General features: G+C 44.0%; 1 pseudogene across 1 annotated transcript in view; it reads left to right on the forward strand.

Moving 5' to 3' along the window:
- LOC311107354 (collagen alpha-1(XIV) chain-like) overlaps positions 1–25,032 on the forward strand; it is a 148,862-nt pseudogene that overhangs the window by 118,410 nt on the left and 5,420 nt on the right. The window contains exons 34-39 of the transcript in view: positions 589–642; positions 749–820; positions 6,602–6,637; positions 7,620–7,686; positions 8,277–8,464; positions 21,083–21,160. The product of the transcript in view is annotated as a collagen alpha-1(XIV) chain-like (transcript). The remainder of the gene's footprint in view (positions 1–588; positions 643–748; positions 821–6,601; positions 6,638–7,619; positions 7,687–8,276; positions 8,465–21,082; positions 21,161–25,032) is intronic.

Consider the following 25,032-nt stretch of genomic DNA (forward strand, 5'->3'; position numbering starts at 1 on the left):
TGACTGGAGTCGCGCAACCATACGTGCTGCACCACAATAGCCTGGAGTACAAACTGAACATCGCTCTGTTTCACTATTATGAAACATTAATGAAATGGAGCGATATTTAGTTTGAATACCAGACTAGCACCATAATGCCTTCTCATCTGTTTTCCTACTTGACCCATTCTTCTGTGTGTCTGAAAGCTTTAGAATAAGGCTGGTGGGTTGATTACAGTTGTGCGGTTAGTAGCTGAAGGACTCTTACAGTTTGTGAAAGTAAGTGTGGATACGGTAGCCAGCTCCCAGAGGTCAGCCAGAGGTCAGCCAGACAAACATAACAAACCATTTAAGCGCTGACTAGCTTACTCTTACTGTACTCATTATCCTACTATCATCATTAGTGTTGTTGTGGAGGGTTTCAGGCTATTGGGTTTCAATTAAGAATCTCTGCAGAATTCATTGGTGTTTTGATAATGGAAGGTTATGTTCATGCTACTACTAACTGCATAAAGTGCAGTAGTTTATGTGTTGATCCTGTCTGTTCTGTTCTAAGGGCCTGCCTGGAAAAGCAGTAGTATGTGTTGATCCTGTCTGTTCTGTTCTAAGGGCCTGCCTGGGAAGGATGGACCACAAGGACAGCAGGGTACTACAGGCCCCGTCGTAAGTGCTGGGTTCAATTCCAATTCTTATCCATGCATGAAATGTACATAACTTGAGTTAACATGTAGTTTGTTGTTTCATCCTTGATCATTTGTCTCTTTACCAGGGCAGTCCTGGAGCACCCGGGGCCCCTGGTGGAAGTGGCTCTCCTGGACCGCTGGGAGACCAGGGACCACCTGTAAGTAAACCACCTGATATTCTTCCTTACATTTCTACACTTTGCTTTGAACCCTTGGTTGGTTGATTGACTCACCATCAGACCAACCAGGTCTGTTGAAAGAAGTTGATCAGGTTACTACAAGATTTGCATGGGTCAAAGTTTCCTGTCCTCTACCTGTCAATGATCACATATTCAGGGACCTTCCTTGGTCTTCCTACACAATGCCCTCTGTACTGTACATCCCGGAAATATATCTCTGCTTGTCATTTCAAATTACCTTAAAGCCATAGAAGCCATCTTGGACTGGAAGAGCTATATTGTTTATGGTGTCTTCAACGTTTCCATCTGTTGTTTATGGTGTCTTCAACGTCTCCATCTGTTGTTTATGGTGTCTTCAACGTCTCCATCTGTTGTTTATGGTGTCTTCAACGTCTCCATCTGTTGTTTATGGTGTCTTCAACGTCTCCATCTGTTGTTTATGGTGTCTTCAACGTCTCCATCTATAATGTCTCCTCTGCCTCCTGAAGCAGAGCGGAGGACCAGAGAGAGAGATAAGCGTGTGATGATGGGCTGAGGCTGGTGACAGTTAATTCAGCTGAATCCAGCCCATTCAGCCATTTCAGCCCTGGGCTAAAAGACAAGCACCGTTTGGCTCTGGAGCACACCATCAATCACAGACCTGGGGGACAGCAGAGAGAGAGAGAGATAGAGAGAGAGAGAGAGAGAGTGAGAGAGAGAGAGAGAGAGAGAGAGAGAGAGAGAGAGAGAGAGAGAGAGAGAGAGAGAGAGAGAGAGAGAGAGAGAGAGAGAGAGAGAGTGAGAGAGAGAGAGTGTGTGTGTGCGTATGTGTATGTGTGTGTGTGCGTGTGTGTGTGTACGTGCGTGGCTGACAGAGAGACCGAGGCTTTCACTGTTTCCCACACATCAAAAGAGCAACAGCCTTATCCCAGCTAGCTCTTCACATGAAACTCATTAGCCTGTGACCAGCTATATATCTGGCTCTTCACATGAAGATCATTAGCCTGTGACCAGCTAGATGTCTGGCTCTTCACATGAAGATCATTAGCCTGTGACCAGCTAGATGTCTGGCTCTTCATATGAAGATCATTAGCCGTGACCAGCTAGATATCTGGCTCTTCACATGAAGATCATTAGCCTGTGACCAGCTAGATATCTGGCTCTTCACATGAAGATCATTAACCTGTGACCAGCTAGATGTCTGGCTCTTCACATGAAGATCATTAGCCTGTGACCAGCTAGATATCTGGCTCTTCACATGAAGATCATTAGCCTGTGACCAGCTAGATGTCTGGCTCTTCACATGAAGATCATTAGCCTGTGACCAGCTAGATGTCTGGCTCTTCACATGAAGATCATTAGCCTGTGACCAGCTAGATGTCTGGCTCTTCATATGAAGATCATTAGCCTGTGACCAGCTAGATATCTGGCTCTTCACATGAAGATCATTAGCCTGTGACCAGCTAGATATCTGGCTCTTCACATGAAGATCATTAGCCTGTGACCAGCTGGATGTCTGGCTCTTCACATGAAGATCATTAGCCTGTGACCAGCTAGATATCTGGCTCTTCACATGAATATCATTAGCCTGTGACCAGCTAGATGTCTGGCTCTTCACATGAAGATCATTAGCCTGTGACCAGCTAGATGTCTGGCTCTTCACATGAAAATCATTAGCCTGTGACCAGCTAGATGTCTGGCTCTTCACATGAAGATCATTAGCCTGTGACCAGCTAGATATCTGGCGCGTCACATTAAGATCATTAGCCTGTGACCAGCTAGATGTCTGGCTCTTCACATGAAGATCATTAGCCTGTGACCAGCTAGATATCTGGCTCTTCACATGAAGATCATTAGCCTGTGACCAGCTAGATGTCTGGCTCTTCACATGAAGATCATTAGCCTGTGACCAGCTAGATGTCTGGCTCTTCATATGAAGATCATTAGCCTGTGACCAGCTAGATTTCTGGCTCTTCACATGAAGATCATTAGCCTGTGACCAGCTAGATATCTGGCTCTTCACATGAAGATCATTAGCCTGTGACCAGCTAGATATCTGGCTTTTCACATGAAGATCAGTAGCTTGTGACCAGCTAGATATCTGGCTATTCACATGAAGAACATTAGCCTGTGACCAGCTAGATATCTGGCTATTCATATGAAGATCATTAGCCTGTGAGAAACATCAAACCTTGGTTTTGTTTGGATTACAATCTGAGATGTTTGTGACTGTTTTATAAGGTTTAGCAACGTCAGCATCCATTATCTGGATGGATATGGTGGCAGCTGTTCGTGTTTCGTATTGTGCGCCACAAAGCAGTTGGATCTCCCATGTAGAAGTTCTCCCATGTGGCATATTATGGTCTCTCTCATGGTTCCTCTGTCATGTTTTCAAGGTTCTCTGTCCCATCCTCTTCTTGCTAAATAAAACCTTGTGCTTCACTTTAATCTGCTCACATTGTTGCAATAATAAACTGCCATGCATGTAGCCTACAGTAATATATGCTACTGAGATCGGGTGGTTTGCATAACCAGGTGCAAAATGTAGGCTATTAGAGGTATAGAGGTAATAATCATGCAAATATCCATCCTGAATAGAAGGGTGAAATGTTGTATTTGAAGCCTATTTGTAGCCTATCCGCAGTTTAAATCCGTATAGGCCTATATAGCCTACTGAACATTTATATTCTATTCTGTTTAAAATCTCCAAGCTGTGCAGAGTCCATACTGATACAACCAAACTAGTGGCGAACGAAGCATGTTTTATGGGTCAGACAAGTGCCACATATAAGACCTTCTGGTGTGTCCAACTGGCATTGTTTGGCCGCCTGCCACCACCACTGCTGCCTAGGGCAGAATGCTCCATAGAGGGAAAGTCCACTACTGCAGCTGGGCATAAAAAGGGGAGAAGGGAGAAAGGAGGACAAGAATGGGTGGCATAGCTGCCCTTTTCCACGGGTCTCAGGAGACCTCTAGTCTGACTGGCGGTGTGAGTGTGTGTCTTGTCAGGGTGGTTGTCATGGTGATGAGAGGTAGAGGATCAGCTAGGGGCCACTCTACCTCTCTCCTCCAGTGTCCACTCTTGGCATATTATTCCTGGAATATACTCTACACCTGACACACACACACTTACACACTTACACACACACACACACACACACACACACACGGTCAAGGTAGTCGATGCATGACTCCATGTTTCACAAAAGACTGAATGACCTCTCTCCTCAAATACTGTGGTCCAAGTTACATGCATGATATCAGAATCGTTAAATGGCCATCATATTTATTAGAGCTTTCTGTCTCTGGTGTCTAATGTGTTAGATCACATATGCATCCATTTGCTTTATGTGTTTGGCGAACGAAAACGGACAGCACACAATCCAGCAGGTTGTAAACCTCTGTAACAGTCACAGTGTTTCTACCACAGTGGACTTGGACAAGCGCTCCTAAACAGACATGCTTTTTTTCTTACAACTGTGAGTCAGAACAAAAGCACGTTGAAACTCAGGAGAAAAATGCCCATGAAGCTCTTCCTCCCATTACATTTCCAAAGCAGAGGGTGTTCATAATATCTCCTCTCTGTTACAGGGTTCTGCTGGTACCAAAGGGTGTTTATAATATCTCCTCTCTGTTACAGGGCTCTGCTGGTACCAAAGGGTGTTTATAATATCTCCTCTCTGTTACAGGGCTCTGCTGGTACCAAAGGGTGTTTATTTACATTTACATTTACGTCATTTAGCAGACGCTCTTATCCAGAGCGACTTACAAATAGGTGCATTCACCCTATAGCCAGTGGGATAACCACTTTATCCTATCCCAGGTATTCCTTAAAGAGGTGGGGTTTCAAATGTCTCCGGAAGGTGGTGAGTGACTCCGCTGTCCTGGCGTCGTGAGGGAGCTTGTTCCACCATTGGGGTGCCAGAGCAGCGAACAGTTTTGACTGGGCTGAGCGGGAACTATGCTTCCACAGAGGAAGGGGAGCCAGCAGGCCAGAGGTGGATGAACGCAATGCCCTCGTTTGGGTGTAGGGACTGATCAGAGCCTGAAGGTACAGAGGTGCCGATCCCCTCACAGCTCCATAGGCAAGCACCATGGTCTTGTAACAGATGCGAGCTTCAACTGGAAGCCAGTGGAGTGTGCGGAGGAGCGGGGTGACGTGAGAGAACTTGGGAAGGTTGAACACCAGACGGGCTGCGGCATTCTGGATGAGTTGTAGGGGTTTAATGGCACAGGCAGGGAGCCCAGCCAACAGCGAGTTGCAGTAATCCAGACGGGAGATGACAAGTGCCTGGATTAGGACCTGTGCCGCTTCCTGTGTAAGGCAGGGTCGTACTCTCCGAATGTTGTAGAGCATGAACCTGCAGGATCGGGTCACCGCCTTGATGTTAGCGGAGAACGACAGGGTGTTGTCCAGGGTCACGCCAAGGCTCTTCGCACTCTGGGAGGAGGACACAACGGAGTTGTCAACCGTGATGGCGAGATCATGGAACGGGCAGTCCTTCCCCGGGAGGAAGAGCAGCTCCGTCTTGCCAAGGTTCAGCTTGAGGTGGTGATCCGTCATCCATACTGATATGTCTGCCAGACATGCAGAGATGCGATTCGCCACCTGGTTATCAGAAGGGGGAAAGGAGAAGATTAGTTGTGTATCGTCAGCGTAGCAATGATAGGAGAGGCCATGTGAGGATATGACAGAGCCAAGTGACTTGGTGTATAGGGAGAATAGGAGAGGGCCTAGAACTGAGCCCTGGGGGACACCAGTGGTGAGAGCCCGTGGTGCGGAGACAGCTTCTCGCCACGCCACTTGGTAGGAGCGACCGGTCAGGTAGGACGCGATCCAGGAGTGAGCCGCGCCGGAGATGCCCAGCTCGGAGAGGGTGGAGAGGAGGATCTGATGGTTCACAGTATCAAAGGCAGCAGACAGGTCTAGAAGGACAAGAGCAGAGGAGAGAGAGTTAGCTTTAGCAGTGCGGAGAGCCTCCGTGACACAGAGAAGAGCAGTCTCAGTTGAATGACCAGTCCTGAAACCTGACTGGTTTGGATCAAGAAGGTCATTCTGAGAGAGATAGCAAGAGAGTTGGCTAAAGACGGCACGCTCAATAGTTTTGGAAAGAAAAGAAAGAAGGGATACTGGTCTGTAGTTGTTGACATCAGAGGGATCGAGTGTTGGTTTTTTGAGAAGGGGTGCAACTCTCGCTCTCTTGAAGACGGAAGGGACATAGCCAGCGGTCAAGGATGAGTTGATCAGCGAGGTGAGGTAGGGGAGAAGGTCACCGGAGATGGTCTGGAGAAGAGAGGAGGGGATGGGGTCAAGCGGGCAGGTTGTTGGGCGGCCTGCAGTCACAAGTCGCAAGATTTTATCTGGAGAGAGAGGGGAGAAAGAAGTCAAAGCATAGGGTAGGGCAGTGTGAGCAGGACCAGCAGTGTCATTAGACTTAACAAACGAGGATCGGATGTCGTCAACCTTCTTTTCAAAGTGGTTGACGAAGTCATCCACAGAGAGAGAGGAGGGGGGGGGGGGGGGGGGGGGGGGGGAGGATTCAGCAGGGAGGAAAATGTGGCAAAGAGCTTCCTAGGGTTAGAGGCAGATGCTTGGAATTTAGAGTGGTAGAAAGTGGCCTTAGCAGCAGAAACAGATGAAGAAAATGTAGAATATGTTTATAATATCTCCTCTCTGTTACAGGGCTCTGCTGGTACCAAAGGGTGTTTATAATATCTCCTCTCTGTTACAGGGCTCTGCTGGTACCAAATGGTATTTATAATATCTCCTCTCTGTTACAGGGCTCTGCTGGTACCAAAGGAGAAAAGGGTGAACGGGTAAGTTCTCCCTCAGACCAATGCTTCAGTTCAGACAGTTTATATTCAAATGGAGTGTAGAAATACTTTAGTAGCTTCAAACCTCAAATCACACATAATTGCAGTTTATCAGCTCTGGGATTAAGAGGCTCTCTAACAGCACTTATGACCAGGACCCATAGGGATCTGATCAAATGTAGTGCACTATATAGGGAATAGGGTGCCATTTGGGAGGCAATCCCAGTCTCTTCACAGCTCTCTGCCTTCCTCTCTCAGTTTATAGCTCCACGGTGTGTTTTCTAGGAGATAATGCAAGCACTGCTAGAGCAGTTAAATCAAACCCCAGCCATTCAGGTACACTGTGTTTATTCAAGGCTTTTAGGAGGAGGTCCAATGTTAAAAAGCCTTGGAGCAAAACATCCAAACCTCTTTGCTTTGTAAGATTAAAGTTCTGTGTTGTTTTCTGGTCAGTCTCTTTGATTGTTGGGAGACTTCAACACAAAAGGCCTCCAGCCTCAGAGTTAAAGGTGGAGTGGAGTTATTAACCCTCCCGTTGTCCTAGGGTCAAAATGACCCGCCACTGTGTTGAACCAACTTTATTTAATTTTTATATTTTTGGGATCATTTGTGAGAAGGAGGCAGTGAGACTTTAAAGAAAGTATCACTGCCTCCTTCTCACAAATGATCCAAAAAATATAAAAATTAAATAAAGTTGGTTCAACACAGTGGCGGGTCATTTTGACCCTAGGACAACGGGAGGGTTAAACACCCACACACACAGACAGACTAGTTCATTAAACATGCCCCCTGGGAGTATTCTCTGTGTGTGTGTGTGTGTGTGTACGCGAGCGTGTAGCTGTGTGTGTGTGTGTGTGTGCGCGAGCGTGTAGCTGTGTGTGTGTGTGTGAGCGTGTAGCTGTGTGTGTGTGTGAGCGTGTAGCTGTGTGTGTGTGTGTGTGTGTGTGTAGCTGTGTCAATCCAGTGCTGTTTGTTTGTGTTGTAGGGAGACCTGCAGTCTCAAGCTACCGTCAGGGCCTTAGCACACCAAGTGTGTGAGCAACTGATTCAGAGTGAGTTCTCAACCCAGCTTCTCTCTCTCTCTCTCTCGCTCTCTCTCTCTCTCTCTCTCTCTCTCTCTCTCTCTCTCTCTCTCTCTCTCTCTCTCTCTCTCTCTCTCTCTCTCTCTCTCTCTCTCTCTCTCTCTCTCACTCTCTCTCTCTCTCTCTCTCTTCTCTCTCTCTCTCTCTCTCTCTCTCTCTCTCTCCGTCTCTGTCTCTGTCTCTCTCTCTGTCTCTCTCTCTCTCTCTCTCTCTCTCTCTCTCTCTCTCTCTCTCTCTCTCTCTCTCTCTCTCTCTCTCTCTCTCTCTCTCTCTCTCTCTCTCTCTCTCTCTCTCTCTCTCTCTCTCCGTCTCTGTCTCTGTCTCTGTCTCTCTCTCTGTCTCTCTCTCTCTCTCTCTCTCTCTCTCTCTCTCTCTCTCTCTCACTCTCTCTCTCTCTCTCTCTCTCTCTCTCTCTCCGTCTCTGTCTCTGTCTCTCTCTCTGTCTCTCTGTCTCTCTCTATCTCGTTATTTTTGTTCATTCATACTGTTCTCTACAACAATCTCTCATCCTACTCACCCCCAAAACTCTCCATTCCCTCCCTCCTCTCTTCCTCCCTCAGGTCACCTGTCTCGGTACAACTCCATCCTGAACCAGATCCCCACCCAGTCAGTGTCTGTGAGGACAGTACCGAGACCTCCAGGAGAGCCTGGTCGCAGGGGTCTGCCAGGGCCGCAGGGAGAGGGGGGGCCCCCTGGCAGACCAGGGTTCCCTGGACCAACGGTCAGAATGGACGACCGGGGGAGAGAGGTACAGTACGGTGTTTATACATCATTAGACGCCATTGAATGGCCATAACAAATCAGTATATTATCTGTTCTATATCCACACCCTGACCTTGAACTTTCCATTCATACTGTAGCCACGCTAATGTGTAGCACAAATCAATTACTTTCTAGTATCTGATCATTTGTATCAGAAATCAATTACTTTCTAGTATCTTATATGTTTTATATCGACGCCCTGGTCTGAACTCCCAAGTGGCTCAGTTGGTAGAGCATGGCACTTGCAACGCCAGGGTTGTGGGTTCGATTCCCACGGGGGACCAGTATGTAAATGTATGAACTCACTACTGTCAGTCGCTCAGGGTAAGTGCTTCTACTAAATGACAGACATGTAAAAGACATGTTTAACTTTCCTAGGTCAGTCATATCTCTACCTATGATGATGTTTCAGACCGGTCAGTCATATCTCTAGCTATGATGATGTTTCAGACCGGTCAGTCATATCGCTAGCAATGATGATGTTTCAGACCGGTCAGTCATATCTCTAGCTATGATGATGTTTCAGACCGGTCAGTCATATCTCTACCTATGATGATGTTTCAGACCGGTCAGTCATATCTCTAGCTATGATGATGTTTCAGACCGGTCAGTCATATCGCTAGCAATGATGATGTTTCAGACCGGTCAGTCATATCTCTAGCTATGATGATGTTTCAGACCGGTCAGTCATATCGCTAGCAATGATGATGTTTCAGACCGGTCAGTCATATCTCTAGCTATGATGATGTTTCAGACCGGTCAGTCATATCTCTAGCTATGATGATGTTTCAGACCGGTCAGTCATATCGCTAGCTATGATGATGTTTCAGACCGGTCAGTCATATCTCTAGCTATGATGATGTTTCAGACCGGTCAGTCATATCTCTAGCTATGATGATGTTTCAGACCGGTCAGTCATATCTCTAGCTATGATGATGTTTCAGACCGGTCAGTCATATCTCTAGCTATGATGATGTTTCAGACCGGTCAGTCATATCGCTAGCTATGATGATGTTTCAGACCGGTCAGTCATATCTCTAGCTATGATGATGTTTCAGACCGGTCAGTCATATCACTAGCAATGATGATGTTTCAGACCGGTCAGTCATATCTCTAGCAATGATGATGTTTCAGACCGGTCAGTCATATCTCTAGCAATGATGATGTTTCAGACCGGTCAGTCATATCTCTAGCTATGATGATGTTTCAGACCGGTCAGTCATATCTCTAGCAATGATGATGTTTCAGACCGGTCAGTCATATCTCTAGCAATGATGATGTTTCAGACCGGTCAGTCATATCTCTAGCTATGATGATGTTTCAGACCGGTCAGTCATATCTCTAGCAATGATGATGTTTCAGACCGGTCAGTCATATCTCTAGCTATGATGATGTTTCAGACGGTCAGTAAAAAAAATAAAAAATAAATAAAAAAAGAGAAAAAAATAAAATAATAGAGATTGCATCATCTGTGGATCTGTTGGGGCGGTATGCAAATTGGTGGGGGTCTAGGGTTTCTGGGATAATGGTGTTGATGTGAGCCATGACCAGCCTTTCAAAGCACTTCATGGCTACAGACGTCAGTGCTACAGGTCGGTAGTCATTTAGGCAGGTTATCTTAGTGTCCTTGAGCACGGGGACTATGGTGGTCTGCTTGAAACATGTTGGTATTACAGACTCAGTCAGGGACATGTTGAAAATGTCAGTGAAGACACTTGCCAGTTGGTCAGCACATGCTCGGAGTACACGTCCTGGTAATCCGTCTGGCCCTGCGGCCTTGTGAATGTTGACCTGCTTAAAAGTCTTACTCACATCGGCTACGGAGAGCGTGATCACATAGTCATCCGGAACAGCTGGTGCTCTCATGCATGCTTCAGTGTTGCTTGCCTCGAAGCGAGCATAGAGTGGTTTAGCTCGTCTGGTAGGCTTGTGTCACTGGGAAGCTCGCGGCTGTACTTCCCTTTGTAGTCTGTAATAGTTTTCAAGCCCTGCCACATCCGACGAGCGTCAGAGCCGGTGTAGTACGATTAAATCTTAGTCCTGTATTGACTCTTTGCCTGTTTGATGGTTCGTCGCAGGGCATAGCGGGATTTCTTATAAGCGTCCGGGTTAGAGTCCCGCTCCTTGAAAGCGGCAGCTCTACCCTTTAGCTCAGTGCGGATGTTTCCTGTAATCCATGGCTTCTGGTTGGGGTATGTACGTACGGTCACTGTGGGGACGACATCATCGATGCACTTATTGATGAAGCCAGTGACTGATGTGGTGTACTCCTCAATGCTATCTGAAGAATCCCGTAACATGTTCCAGTCTGTGCTAGCAAAACAGTCCTGTAGCTTAGCATCTGTGTCATCTGACCACTTTTTTATTAACCGAGTCACTGGTGCTTCCTGCTTTAGTTTTTGCTTATAAGCAGGAATCAGGAGGATATAGTTATGGTCAGATTTGCCAAATGGAGGGCGAGGGAGAGCTTTGTATGCATCTGTGTGTGGAGTAAAGGTGGTCTAGAGTTTTTTTCCCTCTGGTTGCACATTTAACATGCTGGTAGAAATTAGGTAGAACGGATTTAAGTTTCCCTGCATTAAAGTCCCCGGCCACTAGGAGCGCTGCCTCTGGATGAGTGTTTTCCTGTTGACTTATGGCCTTATACAGCTCATTCAGTGCAATCTTAATGCCAGCATTGGTTTGTGGTGGTAAATAGACAGCTATGAAAAATATAGATGAAAACTCTCTTGGTAAATAGTGTGGTCTACAGCTTATCATAAGATACTCTACCTCAGGCGAGCAAAACCTCGAGACTTCCTTAGTATTTGATTTTGTGCATCAGCTGTTGTTTACAAATATACACAGACCGCCACTCCTTGTCTTACCGGAGTCAGCCGTTCTATCTTGCCGATGTAGCGTATAGCCCGCTAGCTGTATGTTATCCATGTCGTCGTTCAGCCATGACTCGGTGAAACATAAGATATTACAGTTTTTAATGTCCCGTTGGTAGGATAACCGTAATCTTAGGTCATCCAATTTATTTTCCAATGATTGAAGATTGGCTAATAGGATTGATGGGAGCGGCAGTTTACTCGCTCGCCGTCGGATCCTTACAAGGCACCCCGACCTACGTCCACGATATCTCCGTCTCTTCCTCATGCGAATGACGGGGATTTGGGCCTTGTCGGGTGTCTGTAGGATATCCTTTGCGGCCGCCTCGTTGAAGAAAAATTATTAGTCCAATATGAGGTGAGTAATCACTGTCCTGATACCCAGAAGCTCTTTTTGGTTATAAGAGACGATGGCAGAAACATTATGTACAACATAAATTACAAATAACCCGGAAAAACACACATAATAGTACAATTGATTAGAGGGCTGTAAAACTCTTCTCCGGTGCCATTCTGAGTAACATAATGTCATCTTGACTTCTTTCTTATCTCATTCTCGTTGGCACCAAAAGTTTAAAAAGTGTTGATAGGGGACAGAATGTGGTCGGACCATCATATAATTGGCATATACATTACTCTTACTGAATTTCCACGTGGGCGAGGATATTGGAAATTTAATCAAAGCCTATTGGATGATAATTAATTTTTAACTAGGACAAAGGAATTTATAACTGACTTTTTCCGACATAACATAGGTACAGCAAATCCCCTTATTGTATGGGACACCTTTAAATGTGCCTTTAGAGGCCATGCAATTCAGTACTCATCTCGAAAAACTAAAGCAATTTAGGTCAAAAGAGTTTATACTAACAAAGGAAATAAAAAGTCTAAAAGAACAGATAGATGGCAATAAAAACTGTAACATAGAGGCTCAGAATAAATTAGAGGAAAAACAAAAAGAAATGGAGAAACTTATTCAAGAAAGATCAAGTGTAATATATTATAAAAATAAAGCAAACTGGATGGAATATGGGGAAAAATGCACCAAATTCTTTTTTAATCTTCAACATAGGTATCCTACCAAAAATAATTTTATGAAACTGGTTACAATTGACGGAGTAACCCATGATTCACCAAATTATATTTTGAAGTAGGAAACAAAGTACTTTAAGCATATGTTTTCGTTTCAGTCGCCTCCATCTCCTCTAACTGAAGCTAATTGTAGAGATGTATTTTCTATTGATAATGTACAATTAACAGCCTTACAGAAAGACTCATGTGAAGGTGAAATTACAGAGGAGGAACTTCTGGATGCAATTAAAGACTTTACGTCTGGGAAAACTCCAGGGTTGGATGGCATACCAGTCGAGGTATACCAAACCTTTTTTGATATACTAAGTGGACCGTTATTAGCATGTTTTAACCACTCCTATGTAAATGGTAGATTATCTGACACTCAAGAAGAAGGTCTGATCTCGTTATTACTGAAACAGGATACAAGTGAAAAATATAAAGATCCAGTCCATTAAAAAAATTGGAGGCCCTTTACACTTCAGTGTTGTGATGCAAAAATTCTAGCAAAATGTATAGCGCATAGAATTAAAAAGGTATTGTCGGATATTATTCATTCTAATCAGACAGTTTTTTTTACATGGAAGATACATTGGAGATAATATAAGGCAAGTATTGGAAACAATAGAACACTATGGAATATCTATTCATAGCAGACTTGGAAAAGGTACAACTGGGGTTTATATATAAATGTTTATATATAAATGCCTGGAGCATTTCAATTTTGGAGAATCTCTTATAAAATGGGTCAAAATCATGTATAGTAACCCTAGGTGTAAAATAGTAAATAATGGCTATTTCTCCGAAAGTTTTAAACTGTCAAGAGGAGTGAAACAAGGTTGTCCACTATCGGCATATCTATTTATTGTGGCCATTGAGATGTTAGCTATTAAAATCAGATCCAACAATAATATCAGGGGATTAGAAATCCAGGGCTTAAAAACAAAGGTGTCATTGTGCGCTGATGATTCATGTTTCTTTTACATCCACAACTAGAATCCCTCCACAGCCTCATAGAGGATCTAGATACATTTTCTAACCTCTCTGGATTACAACCAAATTATGACAAATGTACTATATTACGTATTGGATCACTAAAAAATAAAAATGTTACATTACCATGTAGTTTACCAATAAAATGGTCTGATGGTGATGTGGATATACTCGGAATACATATCCCAAAGGAAATAAATGATCTCACTTCAATAAATTTTAATAGAAAGTTAGCAAAAATAGATAAGATCTTGCTACCATGGAAAGGTAAATACCTGTCAATTTGTGGAAAAATCACCCTGATTAACTCTTTAGTATAATCCCAGTTTACCTATTTGCTTATGGTCTTGCCTACGCCTAGCGAACAGTTTTTATTCCATTTTATTTGGAACGGCAAGCCAGACAAAATTAAACGGGCCTATTTATATAATGAATATGAATTCGGAGGACAGAAATTATTAAATATTAAAGCATTAGACCTATCACTAAAAGCTTCAGTCATACAAAAGTTATACTTAAATCCGAACTGGTTCTCTAGCAAATTAGTAAGATTGTCTCACCCAATGTTCAAGAATGGCCTTTTTCCCTTTATTCAGATTACAACCACTCACTTTCAGTTATTTGAAAAGGAGATCATCTCCCAAATATCACTATTTCTAAAACAAACCATAGAAAGTTGGTTGCAATTTCAATTTAATCCTCCAGAAACGACAGAACAAATAATGCAACAAATATTGTGGTTAAACTCAAATATACTAAATATACTTTTTCTTTTGACAAAATATTTTAAAAAGGTATAATCTTCGTAAATGATATCATCGGTAGGACTGGTGGAGTTATGTCGCACATGCAGCTAACAAAAACATATGGAAATGTCTGCTCTATCCAAAATTACAACCAAATAATTGCAGCCTTACCGCAAAAATGGAAGAGGAAAGTGGAAGGGGGAGAAAGTAAGGAACTTGTCTGTCGGCCTTGCATTAAAGAGCATAATTTGTTAAGGAAAACTGTGATAAATAAAAAGGTATATCAGTTTCATTTAAGGACCAAAGGATTGACAGCCGTTCCATATAGATTGCAAAATAGTTGGGAAGAGATTTTTGACGTACCGATCCCATGGCATAGTGTTTATGAACTGATATGCAAAACGACACTGGATTCAAAACTTAGAATCTTTCAATTTAAATTATTATATAAAATTCTTGCTACCAATATAATGTTATTTATATGGGGGATACAATCTTCCCAGCTCTGCAGATTTTGCTGCGAAGAGACAGAATCATTAGATCATTTGTTTTGGTACTGTCCATTTGTAGCTTGTTTTTGGACACAGGTCCAGGAATGGATAAAGGATTGCAATATTTACCTGGAGCTAACCCTGCAGATAGCATTACTGGGTGATCTGAAAAGTCATAGTCAATCGATCAATAACATAATAATACTTTTAGCAAAAATGTTTATTTTCAATTCACAATCTGTAGAAACAATGAGAATAGAAAGGTTCAGAACTTTTGTAAGACATCACAGTACAGTTGAAATATATATGGCAAATAGAAATCCTATATGGATGGTGTTAAAAGATAGATGGGAGGTGTTGAATGGAATTGAAGGATGGGACTAATAACAACTAACAACAAATAATAACAAGATAACTAATAATGTAATCATACTGTGTCCATAATAACTATATAGGTTGTAGGTTGGGAGCTTTTGTGAAAGAGCACAGTTAGAAAGATATGGCATATAGAAGCAAACCGGATGGACATCATGAAAATGATCGGAGAGGTTGAGAGTAGAGGAAGTTCAGGAGAAAAAACAGACAAAATATAATTATTGTAAAATTGACTGTGTCCATAAAATGTAGATAGTAGGTATAAGCTGGAAGTAGAGGCCTAAGCATTGTTGTTCACTAGTTTACTGCAAGTAGGGAAAGGGTGGTGGGTTGGAAAGTAATAAAGGGGAATATATATATATTTTTAAATAATATGTATGTATGTATCAAATCAAATCAAATCAAATTTTATTGGTCACATGCGCCGAATACAACAGGTGCAGACATTACAGTGAAATGCTTACTTACAGCCCTTAACCAACAGTGCATTTATTTTAAACAAAAAAGTAAGAATAAAACAACAACAAAAAAGTGTTGAGAAAAAAAGAGCAGAAGTAAAAAATAAAGTGACAGTAGGGAGGCTATATATACAATAGAATAAAGTGACAGTAGGGAGGCTATATATACAGGGGGGTACCGTTGCATAGTCAATGTGCGGGGGCACCGGCTAGTTGAGGTAATATGTACATGTGGGTAGAGTTAAAGTGACTATGCATAAATACTTAACAGAGTAGCAGCAGCGTAAAAGGGATGGGGTGGGGGGGCAGTGCAAATAGTCCGGGTAGCCATGATTAGCTGTTCAGGAGTCTTATGGCTTGGGGGTAGAAGCTGTTGAGAAGTCTTTTGGACCTAGACTTGGCACTCCGGTACCGCTTGCCGTGCGGTAGCAGAGAGAACAGTCTATGACTAGGGTGACTGGAGTCTTTGACAATTTTGAGGGCCTTCCTCTGACACCGCCTGGTATAGAGGTCCTGGATGGCAGGGAGCTTTGCCCCAGTGATGTACTGGGCCGTACGCACTACCCTCTGTAGTGCCTTGCGGTCAGAGGCCAAGCAGTTGCCATACCAGGCGGTGATGCAACCAGTCAGGATGCTCTCGATGGTGCAGCTGTAGAATTTTTTGAGGATCTGAGGACCCATGCCAAATCTTTTTAGTCTCCTGAGGGGGAATAGGCTTTGTCGTGCCCTCTTCACGACTGTCTTGGTGTGTTTGGACCATGATAGTTCGTTGGTGATGTGGACACCAAGGAACTTGAAGCTCTCAACCTGTTCCACTACAGCCCCGTCGATGAGAATGGGGGCGTGCTCAGTCCTCTTTTTTTTCCTGTAGTCCACAATCATCTCCTTTGTCTTGGTCACGTTGAGGGAGAGGTTGTTGTCCTGGCACCACACGGCCAGATCTCTGACCTCCTCCCTATAGGCTGTCTCATCGTTGTCGGTGATCAGGCCTACCACTGTTGTGTCGTCGGCAAACTTAATGATGGTGTTGGAGTCGTGCCTGGCCATGCAGTCATGGGTGAACAGAGAGTACAGGAGGGGACTGAGCACGCACCCCTGAGGGGCCCCCGTGTTGAGGATCAGTGTGGCAGATGTGTTGTTACCTACCCTTACCACCTGGGGGCGGCCCGTCAGGAAGTCCAGGATCCAGTTGCAGAGGGAGGTGTTTAGTCCCAGGATCCTTAGCTTAGTGATGAGCTTTGAGGGCACTATGGTGTTGAATGCTGAGCTGTAGTCAATGAATAGCATTCTCACGTAGGTGTTCCTCTTGTCCAGGTGGGAAAGGGCAGTGTGGAGTGCGATAGAGATTGCATCATCTGTGGATCTGTTGGGGCGGTATGCAAATTGGAGTGGGTCTAGGGTTTCTGGGATTATGCTGTTGATGTGAGCCATGACCAGTCTTTCAAAGCACTTCATGGCTACAGACGTCAGTGCCACGGGTCGGTAGTCATTTAGGCAGGTTATCTTAGAGTTCTTGGGCACGGGGACTATGGTGGTCTGCTTGAAACATGTTGGTATTACAGACTCAGTCAGGGACATGTTGAAAATGTCAGTGAAGACACTTGCCAGTTGGTCAGCACATGCTCGGAGTACACGTCCTGGTAATCCGTCTGGCCCTGCGGCCTTGTGAATGTTGACCTGCTTAAAAGTCTTACTCACATCGGCTACGGAGAGCGTGATCACATAGTCGTCCGGAACAGCTGGTGCTCTCATGCATGCTTCAGTGTTGCTTGCCTCGAAGCGAGCATAGAAGTGGTTTAGCTCGTCTGGTAGGCTTGTGTCACTGGGCAGCTCGCGGCTGTGCTTCCCTTTGTAGTCTGTAATAGTTTTCAAGCCCTGCCACATCCGACGAGCGTCAGAGCCAGTGTAGTATGATTCAATCTTAGACCTGTATTGACTCTTTGCCTGTTTGATGGTTCGTCGGAGGTCATAGCGGGATTTCTTATAAGCGTCCGGGTTAGAGTCCCGTTCCTTGAAAGCGGCAGCTCTACCCTTTAGCTCAGTGCGGATGTTTCCTGTAATCCATGGCTTCTGGTTGGGGTATGTACGTACGGTCACTGTGGGGACGACATCATCGATGCACTTATTGATGAAGCCAGTGACTGATGTGGTGTACTCCTCAATGCTGTCTGAAGAATCCCTGAACATGTTCCAGTCTGTGCTAGCAAAACAGTCCTGTAGCTTAGCATCTGCGTCATCTGACCACTTTTTTATTAGCCGAGTCACTGGTGCTTCCTGCTTCAGTTTTTGCTTATAAGCAGGAATCAGGAGGATAGAGTTATGGTCAGATTTGCCAAATGGAGGGCGAGGGAGAGCTTTGTATGCGTCTCTGTGTGTGGAGTAAAGGTGGTCTAGAGTTTTTTCCCCTCTGGTTGCACATTTAACATGCTGGTAGAAATGAGGTAGAACGGATTTAAGTTTCCCTGCATTAAAGTCCCCTGCTACTAGGAGCGCTGCATCTGGATGAGCGTTTTCCTGTTGATTAATGGCCTTGTACAACTCATTCAGTGCAATCTTAATGCCAGCATTGGTTTGTGGTGGTAAATAGACAGCTATGAAAAGTATAGATGAAAACTCTCTTGGTAAATAGTGTGGTCTACAGCTTATCATAAGATACTCTACCTCAGGCGAGCAAAACCTTGAGACTTCCTTAGTATTTGATTTTGTGCACCAGCTGTTGTTTACAAAAATACAGAGACCGCCACCCCTCGTCTTACCCGAGTCTGCCGTTCTGTCCTGCCGATGTAGCGTATAGCCTGCTAGCTGAATGTTGTCATTGTTGTCATTCAGCCACGACTCCGTGAAACATAAGATATTACAGTTTTTAATGTCCCGTTGGTAGGATAACCGTAATCTTAAATCGTCCATTTTATTATCCAAAGCTTGAACGTTGGCTAATAGGATTGATGGGAGAGGCAGTTTACTCGTTCGCCGTCGGATCTTTACAAGGCATGTATGTATGTATGTATATATGTATGTATGTATGTATGTATGTATGTATGTATGTATGTATGTATGTATGTATGTATGTATGTATGTATGTATGTATGTATGTATGTATGTATGTATGTATGTATGTATGTATGTATGTATGTATGTATGTATGTATGTGTATGTGTGTGTGTATGTGTGTATATGTGTATGTATGTATATATATATATCTATGTGTATGTATGTATATGTATATATGTATATATGTATGTGTGTGTGTGTGTGTATGTATGTATGTATGTGTGTATATATGTGTATATGTATGTATGTATGTATGTATGTATGTATGTATGTATGTATGTATGTATGTATGTATGTATGTATGTATGTATATGTATATATATATTTATATATATATAAAAAACATGGGGGATTGAAAGTGATGCAGACAATTACATTGATGGAAGTTACAATCTATCTGCAATATTAAGCTGATCTAGCCCCCCCAAAAAAATAAATAAAACACAAACAGGAATATGACAGAACATTATACACAAACGGGTATATGACAAAACATTATACACAAACAGGAATGTGACAGAACATTATACACAAACAGGAATATGACAGAACATTATACACAAACATAACCTGAACTATTTACATAGAGATGCAGCATGTTTGAGCGTCTGCAGCAATAGTCTTTGTGTTGCCAATTAGAACAGACTTGATAATGGTACAGGGAGAGCAGAGAGCAGAGAGATGAGGCTAGTCAGCAGTAGTCAGCTACTGTAGAAACATCAACAGTCTCGTCTGACACATAAGTAGTTAGCAGTAGGGCCTCTGCTTCTCTCCTCCAGTCAGTTAAACACATAAACAGAGTGTCAGCCTGGTGTTAAACAACACCATAAACAGAGTGTCAGCCTGGTGTTAAACACCATAAACAGAGTGTCAGCCTGGTGTTAAACAACACCACACACCACCACTCCTCTGATTTGGCTTGGCAGGGCTCGCTAGGGCAGGACCTTGGCTTGGTTCAGCTTGGCAGGATCTTGGCTTGGTTCAGCTTGGCAGGGCTCGCTAGGGCAGGACCTTGGCTTGGTTCAGCTTGGCAGGGCTAGCTAGGGCAGGACCTTGGCTTGGTTCAGCTTGGCAGGGCTCGCTAGGGCAGGGCCTTGGCTTGGTTCAGCTTTGCAGGGGACGGTAGAGTAGGACCTTGGCTTGGTTCAGCTTGGCAGGGCTCGCTAGGGCAGGACCTTGGCTTGGTTCAGCTTGGCAGGGCTCGCTAGGGCAGGACCTTGGCTTGGTTCAGCTTGGCAGGGCTCGCTAGGGCAGGACCTTGGCTTGGTTCAGCTTGGCAGGGGACGGTAGAGCAGGAGCTTGGCTTGGTTCAGCTTGGCAGGGGACGGTAGAGCAGGGCCTTGGCTTGGTTCAGCTTGGCATGGGACGGTAGAGCAGGAGCTTGGCTTGGTTCAGCTTGGCAGGGCTCACTAGGGCAGGACCTTGGCTTGGTTCAGCTTGGCAGGGGACGGTAGAGCAGGAGCTTGGCTTGGTTCAGCTTGGCAGGGGACGGTAGAGCAGGGCCTTGGCTTGGTTCAGCTTGGCATGGGACGGTAGAGCAGGAGCTTGGCTTGGTTCAGCTTGGCAGGGCTCACTAGGGCAGGACCTTGGCTTGGTTCAGCTTGGCAGGGGACGGTAGAGCAGGACCTTGGCTTGGTTCAGCTTGGCAGGGGACGGTAGGGCAGGAGCTTGGCTTGGTTCAGCTTGGCAGGGGACGGTAGGGCAGGAGCTTGGCTTGGTTCAGCTTGGCAGGGGACGGTAGGGCAGGAGCTTGGCTTGGTTCAGCTTGACAGGGGACGGTAGGGCAGGGAAACCAAGGCATACTAATGGACTAGGTTGGGTACAGCCACCAGAGGAAAGAGTACTGGTTTACTGAGCAGTTAAAGCATTGCTTGGCAGGGCATAGTAGAGAAGGGCAGTCTGACTAGATGAAGACCAGTGTACTGGGTGTCAGAGAGGTACTAGGAGAAGGGTTAGGGTTAGTCTGACTAGATGTAGACCAGTGTACTGGGTGTCAGATAGGTACTAGGAGAAGGGTTAGGGTTAGTCTGACTAGATGTAGACCAGTGTACTGGGTGTCAGATAGGTACTAGGAGAAGGGTTAGGGTTAGTCTGACTAGATGTAGACCAGTGTACTGGGTGTCAGATAGGTACTAGGAGAAGGGTTAGGGTTAGTCTGACTAGATGTAGACCAGTGTACTGGGTGTCAGAGAGGTACTAGGAGAATGGTTAGGGTTAGTCTGACTAGATGAAGACCAGTGTACTGGGTGTCAGAGAGGTACTAGGAGAAGGGTTAGGGTTAGTCTGACTAGATGAAGACCAGTGTACTGGGTGTCAGAGAGGTACTAGGAGAAGGGTTAGGGTTAGTCTGACTAGATGTAGACCAGTGTACTGGGTGTCAGAGAGGTACTAGGAGAAGGGTTAGGGTTAGGGTTAGTCTGACTAGATGAAGACCAGTGTACTGGGTGTCAGAGAGGTACTAGGAGAATGTAAGAAGTTACATGAGGACATGGTGACTTTCTGTTAAGGTCAAAGTCATATCTTCTTCGTGTGTGGTCTGTCCTCAGGTTTCCCAGGAGAGAAGGGGGAGAGGGGGAGTCAAGGTGTGGGGACACAGGGCCCCAGAGGTCCCCCAGGGCCACCAGGTAAGGACCAGCACAACATCCCCTTACATCCTCTCATCACTCCTCTCTTATCCTCCCATCACACTCCTCCCTCTCATCCTTCCATCTTACAGAATCAGAATCACCTTTGTTCGCCAAAACATTTGCATATTCAGGAATTTGAATAGTGGTGCTGCCACTATTCAATAAACAGAATATAGGGTATATCATTTGAATTCAATCACTTTTTGACAGCACCCTTTTTGATTTGAATTCAATCACTTTTTGACAGCACCCTTTTTGCTTTGAATTCAATCACTTTTTGACAGCCCCCCTTTTGATTTGAATTCAATCACTTTTTGACAGCACCCTTTTTGATTTGAATTCAATCACTTTTTGACAGCACCCTTTTTGCTTTGAATTCAATCACTTTTTGACAGCACACCTTTTGATTTGAATTCAATCACTTTTTGACAGCACCCTTTTTTATTTGAATTCAATCACTTTTTGACAGCAGCCCTTTTGATTTGAATTCAATCTCTTCTTGACAGCACCCCTTTTGATTTGAACAAAATCTTCCATACATATTTCCCCATGATAGAAGTGGCCAGAAAGTGACTTTTTGGACCTGAATGCCAAAACATTCAAGAAATAAAGGTGCTCAAAGTTTACCCATTTTGCATACCCCACCATACCATTATTAAACAATTTGTCAACCCTGTTTGTAAACTTTTAAATAATATCAATCTCAATCTTTTCCAGTGATGAAGACATGAATGTCTCATAGTATAGTAGGGTATGCAAAATGGGTAAACTTTGAGCACATTTATCTCTGAAATGTTTTGGCATTCAAGATCCAAAATGTCACTTTCTGACCACTTCTTTCATGGGCAAACATGTATGGAAAGTTTTTTTTTATCAAAAAGGATGCTGTCAAAACGTGATTGAATTCAAATGGATTTACCCAATACAGACAGACGATAAACATGATATCCAGACAACATGCAGTATGTAGAGGCAGAGTTTATACTAATCCACATGCAGTATGTAGAGGCAGAGTTTATACTAATCCACATGCAGTATGTAGAGGCAGAGTTTATACTAATCCACATGCAGTATGTAGAGGCAGAGTTTATACTAATCCACATGCAGTATGTAGAGACAGAGTTTATACTAATCCACATGCAGTATGTAGAGGCAGAGTTTATACTAATCCACATGCAGTATGTAGAGGCAGAGTTTATACTAATCCACATGCAGTATGTAGAGGCAGAGTTTATACTAATCCACATGCAGTATGTAGAGGCAGAGTTTATACTAATCCACATGCAGTATGTAGAGGCAGAGTTTATACTAATCCACATGCAGTATGTATAGGCAGAGTTGATACTAATCCACATGCAGTATGTAGAGGCAGCTTGTATACTAATCCACATGCAGTATGTAGAGGCAGAATGTATACTAATCCACATGCAGTACAGTGGGGAAAAAAAGTATTTAGTCAGCCACCAATTGTGCAAGTTCTCCCACTTAAAAAGATGAGAGAGGCCTGTAATTTTCATCATAGGTACACGTCAACTATGACAGACAAAATGAGAAAAAGAAATCCAGAAAATCACATTGTAGGATTTTTAATGAATTTATTTGCAAATTATGTTGGAAAATAAGTATTTGGTCAATAACAAAAGTTTCTCAATACTTTGTTATATACCCTTTGTTGGCAATGACACAGGTCAAACGTTTTCTGTAAGTCTTCACAAGGTTTTCACACACTGTTGCTGGTATTTTGGCCCATTCCTCCATGCAGATCTCCTCTAGAGCAGTGATGTTTTGGGGCTGTCGCTGGGCAACACGGACTTTCAACTCCCTCCAAAGATTTTCTATGGGGTTGAGTTCTGGAGACTGGCTAGGCCACTCCAGGACCTTGAAATGCTTCTTACGAAGCCACTCCTTCGTTGTCCGGGCGGTGTGTTTGGGATCATTGTCATGCTGAAAGACCCAGCCACGTTTCATCTTCAATGCCCTTGCTGATGGAAGGAGGTTTTCACTCAAAATCTCACGATACATGGCCCCATTCATTCTTTCCTTTACACGGATCAGTCGTCCTGGTCCTTTGCAGAAAAACAGCACCAAAGCATGATGTTTCCACCCCCATGCTTCACAGTAGGTATGGTGTTCTTTGGATGCAACTCAGCATTCTTTGTCCTCCAAACACGTCGAGTTGAGTTTTTACCAAAAAGTTATATTTTGGTTTCATCTGACCATATGACATTCTCCCAATCCTCTTCTGGATCATCCAAATGCACTCTAGCAAACTTCAGACGGGCCTGGACATGTACTGGCTTAAGCAGGGGGACACGTCTGGCACTGCAGGATTTGAGTCCCTGGCGGCGTAGTGTGTTACTGATGGTAGGCTTTGTTACTTTGGTCCCAGCTCTCTGCAGGTCATTCACTAGGTCCCCCCATGTGGTTCTGGGATCATTTTGATCATTTTGACCCCACGGGGTGAGATCTTGCGTGGAGCCCCAGATCGAGGGAGATTATCAGTGGTCTTGTATGTCTTCCATTTCCTAATAATTGCTCCCACAGTAGATTTTTTCTGCTTACCTATTGCAGATTCAGTCTTCCCAGCCTGGTGCAGGTCTACAATTTTGTTTCTGGTGTCCTTTGACAGCTCTTTGGTCTTGGCCATAGTGGAGTTTGGAGTGTGACTGTTTGAGGTTGTGGACAGGTGTCTTTTATATTGATAACAAGTTCAAACAGGTGCCATTAATACAGGTAACGAGTGGAGGACAGAGGAGCCTCTTAAAGAAGAAGTTACAGGTCTGTGAGAGCCAGAAATCTTGCTTGTTTGTAGGTGAGCAAATACTTATTTTCCACCATAATTTGCAAATAAATTCATTAAAAATCCTACAATGTGATTTTCTGGATGTATTTTCCTCAATTTGTCTGTCATAGTTGACGTGTACCTATGATGAAAATTACAGGCCTCTCTCATCTTTTTAAGTGGGAGAACTTGCACAATTGGTGGCTGACTAAATACTTTTTTCCCCACTGTATGTAGTGGCAGCGTGTATACTAATCCACATGCAGTATGTGTAGGCAGAGTTTATACTAATCCACATACAGTATGTAGAGGCAGAGTTTATACTAATCCACATGCAGTATGTAGAGGTAGAGTGTATATTAATCCACATACAGTATGTATAGGCAGAGTTTATACTAATCCACATGCAGTATGTAGAGGCAGAGTTTATACTAATCCACATGCAGTATGTAGAGGTAGAGTGTATATTAATCCACATGCAGTATGTAGAGGCAGAGTGTATATTAATCCACATGCAGTATATATAGGCAGAGATTATACTAATCCACATGCAGTATGTAGAGGCAGAGTGTATATTAATCCACATGCAGTATGTAGAGGCAGAGTGTATATTAATCCACATGCAGTATGTAGAGGCAGAGTTTATACTAATCCACATGCAGCATGTAGAGGCAGAGTGAATACTAATCCACATGCAGTATGTAGTGGCAGCGTGTATACTAATCCACATGCAGTATGTAGTGGCAGCGTGTATACTAATCCACATGCAGTATGTTCACTGTGTACACTTCTCCTTGTCATCCTCACATCACCCCCCCCCCCCCCCCCCCCTCTCACCTTCCCGCCACAATCCTCCCTCAAACAATTAGAAATCCCAGATAATGCATGTGTAGATATGCATCCCATTCACTACCACCTTCTTATACAGACAATCCAGCACTATAATGAGAGGTATTTGTAGAACAGTATGGGTTCCATGGGACACTAACGGCTGACACACTTAAATAAAAGCATGTAAATCAAAGGCCACAGTGTTTTTTTGATTGACAGCTCTTGTGTATTCAGACTGCAGTGAAATTGCTCTTAC

The sequence above is a fragment of the Coregonus lavaretus genome, assembly GCF_964263955.1.
Source record: "Coregonus lavaretus genome assembly, chromosome: 3".
NCBI classification, from domain to species: Eukaryota; Metazoa; Chordata; class Actinopteri; order Salmoniformes; family Salmonidae; genus Coregonus; species Coregonus lavaretus.